The 12,876-nt window shown below is 43.4% G+C and overlaps 2 long non-coding RNA genes across 3 annotated transcripts; both read right to left on the bottom strand.

The window, feature by feature from the left end:
• Nucleotides 1–627: 627 nt before the first annotated feature.
• LOC119817582 lies at nt 628–4,723 on the bottom strand. The gene is made up of 3 exons (XR_005285918.1): nt 3,075–4,723; nt 2,638–2,826; nt 628–2,286 (listed from the first exon to the last, which is right to left on the bottom strand). It is a non-coding gene; the product is annotated as an uncharacterized LOC119817582 (long non-coding RNA).
• Nucleotides 4,724–5,728: 1,005 nt separating this feature from the next.
• Nucleotides 5,729–11,158, bottom strand: LOC119817962. 2 transcript variants are annotated; one of them, XR_005285976.1, is made up of 6 exons: nt 10,796–11,158; nt 10,229–10,423; nt 7,367–7,461; nt 6,737–6,890; nt 5,896–6,116; nt 5,729–5,808 (listed from the first exon to the last, which is right to left on the bottom strand). It is a non-coding gene; the product is annotated as an uncharacterized LOC119817962 (long non-coding RNA). The 2 variants fall into 2 exon arrangements; XR_005285977.1 differs by having other exon boundaries at nt 10,820–11,158.
• Between the last annotated feature and the right edge of the window lie 1,718 nt (nt 11,159–12,876).

The following is a 12,876-nucleotide window of genomic DNA, read 5'->3' as shown; positions in this document are numbered from 1 at the left end:
TGCAATGACTCAGAAATATTGCCCCAGCTGCATGAGCATCATCATGTATCTGTGACTAGGGTGTGTGTGTGTCTGTGTGAATGACTCAGAACCATATTGCCCCAGCTGCATGAGCATTATCATGTATCTGACTAGGGTCTGTGTGTGTGTCTGTGTGTTGGAGAGTGTGCACAGGTATATGCATATGGATCTTCCCAAGCTATTCTCCAGAGCCTGACTCCAGACTAATCGTCAATAGATGCAGAGGAAAGCTATTTTCTCCACACTGACTAATTATGTCCCAGAACTTGATGTGGGAGTTCCCTCTGTGTGCTGTCATTAGACAGCACTGAATGCTGGGAGAAAGAAGGGTGGAGCCAGAGAGACACCATGGCTTTGTGGCCAGAGACAGTTTCTTTATTCATTAATGGTAATGACAGCACACAGAGGGGACTCCCACATCAAGAACTATGTTAATCTTGTTGGAGAAAACTTTCTTCAGCATCCAGGTTGCCTTCCTAACTCCCACACTCCCAGTTTTTTCTTGAAAGACAATATCTCTCTTAAATGTTTCTGGCTAAGTGAGCAGTGGCTTCCTCTTTTTACTCTATGTGGAACTAAGGCAATGAATTACCGTTGATCTCCAAGTTCCCTCTTCTAAATCTCAACCCAGAAGAACCTGGGGGTGATTATACAATCAACAAAACAGATCAAACAAACAGACAAAAACAATGTTCATGGCAATTAATCACACCAGGCCAGTGGCACAGCTTTTTAGAGGCTCATTTTTTCAACAATCTGTTTCATATAGTAGGGTTAAGAGGAAGGAAAGAAACTGACAGTAAATTGAAAATAAAAAGCTTAAGCTATTTGTGGGGGGAAGCAGGTAATAATTCCAGTGGTAGTAATAGTTAATACTTCATCACACTGAGCTCAGAAGTATAGGCTAAAAAGGTAAGAGCTTCCATAAGGAAATCACATAGGGGGCTGGAGATATGGCTCAGCTCTTCAGAGCACTGGCTGCTCTTCTAAAAGTCCTGGGTTCCATTCTCAGAACCTGCATGGTTCACATTGTCTATAACTACAGTTCCAGGGGATCTGATGCCCTCTTCTGGCCTCCATGGACACCAGGCGTGTACCTGGCACACTTATATACAAGCAGGCAAAACAGTCCTATACATAAAGTAAAAATAAATAGATCTTAGGGGAAAAAAGAAAATCAAATACGGTAGGCTTTTCCCCTGCAGTATGATGGATTGAATATCCTAACTCTTTTGCTGATAGAAAAGACCCTAATTTGGATAAGAAATGTTTTAACATGTGATTCTGTAAATTAATTGTGTAAAAGTCAAGTATATGCCAATCCTCACAGCAAAATGAGACTGCATGAAACTTTGGGAGTGCCAAAGCTCACCCTGACCTGGAGAGTTCTACCACATTTGGAGACATGAGCTTCATTGTCAACATCTGTGGGAAGGGCAGAAAAAAGAGAGTAGAACCAAGGTCATACTCAAGGTGGGTATGATGGCTAAACGTGATCAGCTTGATGGGATCTGGGATCAAATAAGAGACACACCTCTGGGCAGGAGTATCCAGAAGGATGAAAGCCCCTCTCCACCTTGGGAGGCCCCTATCAGAAGGTAGTGTTTTGATACAGAGAAGGGAAGAAAACCCAGAACCGCCTCCTCTCTTCCTCCTCTTACCTCAGCTGTTCTTGCCACTGCTGTTGCTACCGCCGCCAGCCCCCACTAGTGTAGGGCTGCCGCTTCTTTCCTCTTCCAGGGTGAGCTGAAGGCTAGCTAGCAGCTCTCCGGGAACCATCTGGGCTTTCAGCACCATTTTGGGAGTGCCAAAGCAGCCACAAGCAGCTACTTGGTTCTCAGAGTCTTTGGCATGCAGATTGTTGGTTTTGGACTATCCAGCCCCTATTGTGTGACTCGGCCTCATAAAATTCCTTCTATTCATATACGTCCTACCACTTCAGTTCCGCTAGGGAACGCTGCCTAATGCACCGAAGAACAGTAATGCGATTTCTGTAAACCGAGAGGACTCCAAACGCCCTTATCTACAGTAAAGCTCCCCAACGAGCAGAGTGGAACCAACAGAGAAACCGCTTGTCTCAGCCTTAGGGTTACTAGAAGAGAAGCTAAGACAATTACTTGAAAATTCATACACAAGTTGGACTTCGTGTCTATATAACAGGCAAACTCTCAAAAGGAAATTTAACAGTGGGTCCGCTTCAATGCGTAGTACTCGAGAGTGACCAGCAGGGGGAGACACAAGATCAGCAGGGACCTCACGGGATACCTGCAGATTAAAAATGAGAGGTTCAGAAAGAGCAAAACATAAGAAAACTGGACACATTCTGACTCCTTTAATTTACTCTCATTACGTGGGGGTTTGTTTTAAACGAGTTCTTGCTCTACAATCCTCTCAAGCACAGTGCTGGACTTGCAGGCATGTCACCTTTACGTCCACCATTGCCAGCTATTTTGCTGCCTTTCCCAACAGGTTTATTGTCTGGACAAACCTTCCTAATTGGTGGGGTCAGGGTACAAAGCAGGCATTCTAGAGTTTTGTTGTTTGTTGTGTGTGTGTGTGTGTGTGTGTGTGTGTTGTGTTGTGCTGTTTTTTTACAACAGACAAACACTGGCGTACCTTTCTCACTGGGCTGCTGGGATGAGAACCGCTCTCCTCTGCCACGTACTATTGACCCATGATGTTTTGCTTCAAGTACACAGAATCAAGCAACTACGATCTGAGCCTTCTGAAATGGTGAGCTGAAATACATGATCCCTTCCTTATGCTGTTCCTGTCAGGAACTTAGTCACGGCCGTGCAGACCTGGCTAACATAGAAAACAGTGTCAGAGAAACTCTGCTTTGTTGTGAATGAGTCCGACCATATGGTTCCTGTAGGCCTTTGTAATTCGTCTGTGGGTGAGGGAGGCTGATGTGCTGGAGAAATATAATCTATCAGGTGAGACCGAAGTTAATAAAACTAATGAAATTCTAAGGTTCTTATTTAGTTAGAAAGGAACAAATATAATCAAGTATTTCTAAGTTCAACGAAATACAATAAGAAGATAAATGCTACCCAGAAAATCTGGCGCATAACTGGTAAAGCCACAGCCAGCGTCCTACTCATGGAGACCATTGAAGCATTCCTTCTAGGATCAGAACCAAGACAAGAATGTCCGCTTTCCCCACTTCTGTTCAACTCAGTACTGAAGGAGTCTACCAAGGAAAGGAAATAAATGGCATTTAAACCAAGAAAAAAGAATTTGCTAAATTATTGCTACTTTTGGTGACATGATACAGCTTGTAGAAAACCCTGAAAACTTCATAAACAAATGTTAGAGTGTGCAACAAATTCAACAAAAATTCTAGATACAAAATAAACACGCAAAAAACAGTTGTACTTCTTTACCTCCCCCCCAAAAAACTATACAAAATGAAAATCAATTTCGTATGCAATAACATCAGGAAAATTAATAGAAAATTCAAGTCTTAAAATTAAATAGAATCAGAAAATGCTCTGAATAGGCACACACACACACATCCTTGAGAAAAACAAAACAAAACAAAAAAAAAAAAAACCCAAAAACAGGCTTCTGGGTAGCCAGTCTGTCCTGGCTGGTGGGTATGGTTCCAAACTATCCCAATTGCTGTTCCTGGCCTTCAGTTCTAGCCCACAGAAGGCAGCCACCCTGGTCCTGTCCCCTGGGTCTCCTCTCACAGGCTCGCCGGAGATGGCTTTGATATATGGTGTGTTTCTGTCTTATGGTCTGTAATCTGGTGGGCTGGGTGACTTGGCACACACACTTCCTCAAACGGTTACCCCTTGTTCTGCCATCTACCAGGGAAGCAAGCATTTCAGGCTTTCTCAGATAAGATGTTTCTGAGCCAGGAGACAACCTGGCAGCCATTGTCTCGTTTCTTGCGTGCACTGCCTGGACCCCAGCTTATCCTAAGGAACAGACTTCCCTGGATGATGTTATGGGTCCCTTTTGTTATTGGTTGTGCTCAGAACCCATCTGACTGCTGAGCAGCTAAGGACACTTCCTCCCTTAGAAGGCCCAGGCATTACTGAGTAGCCCCTGTTGCAGTTTAACCCTGGTTCTAACTTTGGCAGCAGAGGGAAGGGGAAGTGTATCCTAACATGGGCAACTGTTACCTTTCTGTCTTGCTCTGTGAAATACTAAGCTATGAAAGGAAGGGATCAGTCACTCATATTAGGTCAGTGCCATCAAATCCCAGGCTCCATGTTCAGGCTTTACTGCACACTATGGCAAAGCCTGGATTAGAAACCCTATCTCCTAACTTTTTAAAATTATTTTCATCTTTGCCTTATTAGCTTGTAATAATGCATGGATATAAACACAGCCTCTCTCTCTCTCTCTCTCTCTCTCTCTCTGTATGTTTGTGTGTGTGTGTGTGTGTGTGTGTATGCACACATGTGTTGCTAAAGATCAGATTCCCAGCCTCACCACAGAGCAAAAGGCCACACTTTAGAAAAGCCCTGCACTTGGAATGCATTTGGAAGCAAAGTCCTTCGCCCCAGCATCTCCTCCAGACTGGGAGCTCCCCTGGAAGGAGTGTGTGACTGTTACCACTGCTTTACTCAGACATTGGCCAGGAGCTTTCTCCAAGAACATGAAACCAAGGTGGGTCCTGATGAAGACGGCAGCTAGAGGCGGTCAGAGACGATCCTTATGGTCACTCGGCAAGGCAGCACATATTGTCTGTCACAAAAAAACTAGGAGGCATATCCAGATCTAGAAGCCAGGGGAAATAAACAGCAAGCTAGAAACAAATTAAATCCAAGAGAGGAAGCAAGACAACTTAGCATGGAAGCAGTGAGACAGAAAGCAGGTGAGCAGAGGAAAAGCCACCAAGTCAAAGCGGGCTCCTCAAAAAGAAGGAGAAAACTGGTAACACCCTAGAAAATTCATCAAAGAGAATAGCTGGGAAAAGGGGAACCCCAGCTGCTGATGCCATCAGTCAATACACGTTGAAAGATAATAAAAGGCTGTTAAGAACATTTTGTACCATTTGTCAACTTAGACAAATTCCTTGAAAAACAATATCAAGAATGTCTCACAAATGTATTCCAATAATCCTATGTCTGTCAGAGTAATTGAATGCACAGAGAAAATTCTAGTCTCAGATGTAGCACTGAAAATTCTTACAAATGTTTATAGAAGCATGTAACCATCTTATACAGACTCTTAGAACATAAAGAGTAAGGGAGCCCTCTCCAGGTATTTTATGAGGTCTTGATACTTTAGCTTATCAAAGGCAGTATAAGAAGGTACAATTATAGGTCAATTTTTACCAGGCTAAAATACAAAATACCAAAGTTAAACATTAACGACCCCAGTTCATCAATGTGGTGCTATGGCTTAAACGTGGAGTATCCTCCGCAGGTTCGGGTTTTGAGCACTTGACCCCCAGTGTGTGGTGATGTTTTAAAGGCTACGAAGTCTTTAGCAGGTGATAAAATTTACCTGGATAGTAGAAATGTCACCAGGTGCCAGCCTTTGAAGGTTATACCCACCCCTGATTCCGGGCTGAAGTCTTTGCTTCTTGGTCAGCTCTGATTGGAGAATACTCCACCACACACTCCTGTCACCAGCCCCTCCTACCAGTGCCTTCTGTGCCCTGATGAATGAAGACATCTTGGCAGTGACCCAAAACAAGCCCTTCCTCTCTATGCTGTCTCCATCAGGTGTTTGGTCACAACATAAAAGTGACTAATACATCTGGCTTATCAAAGGAATCCAAGATTTGTTTAGCACTCAAAAATCAATCCGCGGACATCACTCACCCTGTTAAAAGAATGAAGGATGAATAAGAACGATTAGGTTTTAAATGGCATGTTCTATACCCACTAATAATTTAAAAAGAAAAGAAACCTTAGCAGGAGCTGAAGAAATGGCTCAGTTGGTAAAGCGCCTGCTGCACAAGCATGTGGATGAGTGTGAGACCCAGCACCCATGAAAAATGCTGGGCTCAGTGACACACGCTTGCAGTCCTTGTGCAAGGAGTAGAGATAGGCTGATCCTCGGCCTTCACTGGCCAACAAAGCAGCACTAATCGGCAAGTCCCAGGGACCAGGGACAAAGGTAGACAGCTCCTAAGAAAAGACATCCACGTTAGTCTCTGCACACACAAATATACCCACACAAACATATACTCCCATATTTACACACACACACACACACACACACACACTACAGAAAGCCCTCCGCAAGCTAGAACTAAAAATGTACTTCCTCAGTGTGATTTAAAAAAAAAAAAAATTGGAGCTAGCCAAGTATTTCACACTCAATCTCCAAGTTCTCCATGGGGTTCAGAACCAGCCATGGCTGTTATTGTCTCTTCTTGCAGCTGAATTGTCTCAGTCACTGAAAGGAAGTATAACAATAAAGAAAGGGTCTAGAGTTTGTATAGAAAACATGCAAACCCTCAATTGAGAACAACATGTTAAATCATAAATTATTCCAATAACCTGCAAACTATTGAATTTAAGAACTAAATTCAGTAAGGTGATTAGATGTATGGTTAATATATAAATCCAGTTAAGAGGTGTCCAACACAGTAAAGAAGCTGGCTTTTGAGCAGGAGGTATAGCTTCAATGGTCGAGTGCTTGCCTGAGTTCCATCCCCAGCATGGCACAAATCAGGTGTGAGATTGAAAGTTCAGATCTATCGTGACCCCACTCATATAATTTTTTCCAGTTCCCATCCACTTACCTGCAGATTTCACGATTTCATTTTTCTTTTCAGCTGAGTAATATCCCATTGTGTGTTTATACTATGCTTTCATTATCCATTCACCAGTTGATAGATGTGCTGGTGGATTCCATTTCCCAACTATTGTGAACTGAGCTGCAGTGAACACAGATCTCTGTAGGGTGACATAAAGTCCTTTGGCTATATGCCAATGCTGGGTCATACGGTAGTTCTATTTCTAGTTCTTTGAGAAATCACTGGACTGATTTCCACAGTTCCTGTATTAGTTTATGCTCCTACCAACTATAAGAGTTCCCCTTCCCTGACATTTACACCCCACCCCAATTTGTTGTCATTTAGATTCCTATTTTGATCATTCTTGAAGCGAGATGGAATTTGAAAGTAGCTTTAATCTGCATTTCCCTACTAGCTAAAGATATTGACCTGCTTATTTTTAAAATGTATATACAGTCATTTATAGTTCTTGTTTCAAGAACTTTTTGTTCGGTTCCATAGTCCATTTTCAGTTGAGTTGTTTGTTTTCTCGAAGCTTAGCTGTTTGAGTTCACTGTATATTCTAGACCTAATCCCCTGCACCATATGTAGCTGGCTGAGATTTTCTCCTATTCCATGTGCCGACTCTTCACTCACCATTTCCTTTGCTGTACAGAGCTTCCAAAATTTCATGAGATCCCATTTATCAATTGTTGGCCTCAGTTTCTGCATGGAAAGTCCATAGATGTAACCTATGAGCAATCAAACACTGTCTGATTGGGAATGAGTCTGCTCCACAGGACAGATGTCACACCCAGTACTATAAACCTGGTCAAAAACCCGTGACTGGAGATCACAGACCCTAGAGGGGGAAAGCCTATGGCCTCCTCCCATGTATTTGACCAATACCATGTCTTATGTCCTTTCCAGTGTCCTTCATTGGTTTTAGCAAACCTTGATTTACTAAATTGGTGCCTAGTTTATTTAGCATTTTTCTAGAAGCCTATGATCTTATTGGTGGATTAACTGGACCACAGAAAAACAGCAATAAAGGTGTGCAGCCAAAACACCAGAGACAAACCAGCAAACAGCCAGAAGCGGCCTTGAGCAACTCAACTGTGGGGGTGTGCAGGTGACAAATGTTTTCTGAAATTTCTCAGAAATCTAAAGAGGAAACTATATTTCCCAAAGTCACGTGGGGGATGAGGACTCGGGTTGTTTTGCTTGATTATAGAGGAACGGTGTCAGCACCTCTGTCTGTAGACTTGGGAATATCTAGGCTGTAATTCCTCTATCAATAAATAACATCTTTCAGAAGCTATAACACCACCTAGCTTACAAAGCATTTTCATTTTTTATTATACCATTTCAAATATAATTTGTTACTGTTTTTCTCTCTGAATCCACCTTAGAAAGGCAATATATTTTCCCTAAATGATATGTTTGAAGGCTTCTAAACAGAACCAACCCACATTCAGAATAGAGAGCTATGTAATCATTTTTTTCCACAGGTATTAAATAAGCCATTCTCTGTATAATAAAGGAAGCATTTAACTTGTTTGAAATGTTATAATTCAAAACTTAGGCCTAATTTTCAGGACATCTTTACTGGGGGAGTTTGTTCATACCCTGCAGTAGGTAGAGTAGCCCAGGGGCTTACAAGCCTATTCTCTTGGATTCTGGGATACAGGGACAACACACAGAGGAGTAAATAAAAACACAGCAACCATCTGTCCCCCTTGCAAATGTGGACCTGGAACTTCCATGGAAGGGATGGAGGTCATCTGTGGTGTAGACAGACATCTCAATCAATAGCTTTTGTTTTATTGAGGAATAATTTCTGTGTTCTTTCCTTTCCTAATCTGGAGCTCTTTGACCAGTTCTCTCTTTCTCAACAAAGAACTGCCCTCCTTCTTCACTACAGAAAGAATGTGCAAAGTTTGGCCACATGCAGCCCACAGTAACCAAGGCAAAAGGCTCTAAGTGTGACCAAGGCCTGGAGGCCATCTGAAATTCCTTTGGGGATATAGCTAGTGCCAGGTAAAATGCTGGAGAAGTAAAAGACACAAAGGCTTACAAATCTAGAATGAATACATTTTAATGATTAATTTTATTCATTAATGAAACAGTAGCAGAATTGTGAAGCTGATGCAAGAGAGACTGGAGGCACTGAGCGTGTCTAGGCTTCAAAAGAAAGAGTGCTGGAAAGAGATCCGTGAGGTGGAAATTTGATTTCAGACCAGCAGGGCAATAAAATCATAACCTTTGTTAGCTTTTAAATTTTTATTTATTGCAACTTTGTGTTTGTGTGCATGCACATGTATGTGTATATATGTTACATGTATGAATGCAAGCCTGCATGTGTGCACAAGTAAAGGTCAAAGGGCAACTTTCAGGAACCAGTTCTCTCCTTCCAACATGAGTTCTAGGGATTGAATTCAGATTATCAAAACTGTAGGGCAGGAGCTTTACAAGAATGAGCCATCTGGCTATGACTGGTCATCTTTTTGAATAAATAGAAATTATAGAAACATTATTGGGCAGAAGTCAGTCCTCCTGAAAATGTTACATGGTAGTCAGTCTCATGCATGCTGTTTATGTAATTGTGCCACTACTAGCAATACACTTTGTTGTGGGATAATACTCTCAACCCTGTAAAGATTTGTCACTTGTATTGATTTAATAAAATGCTGATTGGACAGTAGTCAGGCAGAAAGTATAGCAAACTGCTGTTCGTCCCCAGGAAAGCCAGTGGAGTTTTATATGTCATAGTAATATTCCTTGACCCACACATTTCACAGAGCATACATCTTACTCCCCTGTAGGCACAAGGTCATTGCTGCCGGGAAATGGAACAAGTTATCTTTCCCTGCTCTCGTGTGCTTGACTTTGAATATAGGGTCTGAAAGAAAATCATAAGCGAAAGGAGAGCACTCAGTGGAGACAGCCTCCACCTCAGGGGCACTGGGACTGGGGAGAAGGCACATGATATGTCAGAGCAGACACTGAAACCCAAGTTCTATTTTCATGACCATCGCTCACTAAAACTGGCTCCGAGTCAGAGCTACACTTGCTGAGTGGATTGTGTTCAGGGTCAGGGTCATACAACTACAGAATCCAAATCTCTCCCTAAATCCACTGTGGCCTACAGCCCACAGCACCCCTTCATTAGCATACTAAACAAATATTTGGTCGCCTGCTGAATTGAGTATTCTGAAACCTCTCTCCCATGCGTTTACATGTAATCCGATCTGCTGCAAAGCTGATATCCTCAGTAGCTTATGTGCATGCGTGTCTGTCTCCGTGTGTGTCTACATGTCTGTATGCCTGTGTGTCTGTGTGCATGTGTTCGTGCTAGCTAGAGGAGGAAGATTTGATGGGGTCTGTCCTTTAGTGGCTCTAAAACTTGGCAGCTCAATGGAATCGTCAGAGGAACAATTTAACATCCCAGGGCTCAGGCTGTCTGGACCCATTTCAAGTTCATCAGTCCCTCAGAATGGAGTAGAGGGCAAAACTCACCTGGGACTGGGCTGGTTTAGCCCAGGCTATAAAACACTGTCTTCTTCTCCCGGCTCTTTCTCTTAGCTGACCACTCCTGCAATATGCTTTCTTTCCTGACTCCCATATTTTAAACTTCTCCTTTGACCAAGGTTGAGAACCAGAACTATAGACCAAGTTCCATCCATCATCCATAAAAAGAGCACGTTCTCCTTGCTGTTTGTTTTAGAACAATAAAGCAGTCGAGTTAAAAACAGATTGGCCCCTTCTGGCCTGCCTTCTGCTGGGGTATATAGCTTCCTTCATTGTGCCCCTGTGTTACTCTCTGCATGCTTCATTCCCAAGGGGATGCACCTCCCAGACAAGATCACAATCTGCCACCTGAATGCTTCCCTCACTTCATGCTCACGGGGTACTCTGTGGACCTGTGGTTTCTAGAGCTTTTTGCCTGTGCCAAGGAGCAACATTCTAGTGTTTTGCTGCTTTGTTTGTTTGTTTTTGTTTGAACTAAATGTGCTTCCCTGCACATTTCCTCTGCGCATGTGTGTTTGCCTTTCATCACACAAACCATAAGGAACTCCTTCTCACCTCCCTCTTTCAGTATTTGCACACCTTGCTTGACAAACTGCCTCTTCAGAAAGGTCCCTCTGGGTTTGGTCTCCATGGAAACCGGTCTCCAGTGGGTACCTGCTGGGAAAAGAGTATCATAATGTCCCCATTTACCTCCTGGTGTGAAAAAGCTGCCAAAGAGGCTACAAAGAGAGTAAGGGAGACTCACACCAACTCCAGCGGGAAATGGGTGTGTCTCCAGTCCAGTTCGGCATCTACAGGTGGCAATGCTTTGCTCTGTCCCCTGTAGTCATTGTTGTTCCCCAGCTCCAGACAGAAATAAATGTTCAGAATCACCTGGTCACACTGAGTGAAACACACATGAACTTACCATGTTCCTGCTCTGGGCCATTTCCTCTCCCAGGGTTAAGGTGAGGAAGGGTGTCAACATTAAATGAAGGTTTGTATTAATTCCCCAGACTGGCCCTGGGGGCTGAAAAAAAAAATCTTTTAACTGAGGCTGAGATGCACTTCCCAGGCACTCCACAAGGGGTCACAGTGATTCAAGGTAAGGCTATTTATTCTTCATTATCTTTACGAGCAACAGGGCCTGTCTTCAAATGCAAAGAAATCCTCAGACTCCCAGGAATGATCAAAGGAAGCTTGGTGGGGTGGAAAGAAGGATGGCCGTCCAAGGAGAGGTGCCAAGTTCACCCAAGGTACTTACCGTACCTTGTTCACCAGGACCCACCATTTAGGATGCAATGTGCAAAATTCTGAGGCACAATGACCTATAACCCTTGCAACCTTCACTGTAGGAACTCAAGTTGTCTGGATTTGCTTCTTTCTTTCTTTCTTTCTTTGTTTTTGCAAAAGGACCTCCCTGTGTAGCTCTGGCTGGCCCAGAACTCAATATGAAGACCAGTCTGTCCTAGAACTCAGAGATCTGTCTGCCTCTCCCTCTCAAGTGCTAAGATTAACGTGTACTGCAACTGTGCCTGACAAAATCTGTTTTATGGCCAAACGTGGTTATATTTGTGGGGCCACTCAGCTGCTGGAGTGATCTATTTACCTAAGTCTTGGTGGGAGGCGCAAACTTTATAAACACTCTGTTTACAATACATGGATTAGGGTAGGGCACCTTCAAGGTCTCTTTACCAAAAACATACCTACCTGGTACGTTTATAAGGTTCCCAGTTTAGGATCTTAGAATTGGTATGAGAAGGTAGCTTGATTACAGTAACCTATTTTAAGCAACCAAAACTGACACAGAAATACTTGTTTTTTCTCCTCTAATTAATCATGATGAGTGACCTTGCATGGCTCTCTTCCAGGGGCTGCCAATGTGACTGCTCTACAGTGCCTGCTACACACCAGGCACAAGATAACTCTCAAGGCTGAGGAAGCTATCTCTCTGGACAGAAGAAGAGGAAATGAGCTGAAAGTCAACATCTGACCACCAAGAACACTTCTTGGCTGCAGAAGAAAAGCTTAAGAACCCAAGGTAATAGGAAAGATAAGATAGGTCTAGCTCCACTGAGCGAGGTCTCGCTGGGACCCTTGAGTGTGGTCATGTGACCCAGAGAAATGGGGAAACAACTGAGTAATTACAAAATGGTGAGGTGAGTGTTCTTTGTGGAGGCAGGAACAGAGTGGTATGGGCACAGAGACCTTTATCCTTCATCCTCAGGGAAAAGAGATGAAAGGAAAAACGAAGGAAAAAAAGGAGCTTTGCACTCGGTAGTGCTCACCCCTCATGAGCATGTGGAATTTCAGGAGATAGGGAGACACAGCCAGTCAGTTCTGCAGGAGACTCTGCCTTGTGCTGTGGGGTCGGCCAATGGTCATGGGTGCTTCATTGTATCAAGGGACTGATAAAGAGCCTACGGAGATCCTAGCATGATTGCAGGGCTGTCCCTTCAAACTCCTGTTCAAACTGCTCAACTATCCAGGAAAGGACTTGCAGGCAAGCAGCATGGGCTTTAAGAGGGAAATGCATACAAGTTCATGTATATGGGCATGCCCTCCAGGGTCTCTGAAATGGTTTTTCAACCACTTGCAATGGAGCCCCCTGCTCCTTAGCCACAGTGCTTTGGTATCCAAGCACTTTCCCAGAGGAA

Source organism: Arvicola amphibius, chromosome 6, assembly GCF_903992535.2.
Source record: "Arvicola amphibius chromosome 6, mArvAmp1.2, whole genome shotgun sequence".
Classification (NCBI taxonomy): Eukaryota; Metazoa; Chordata; class Mammalia; order Rodentia; family Cricetidae; genus Arvicola; species Arvicola amphibius.
This window is presented reverse-complemented; position numbering and strand designations above follow the sequence as displayed.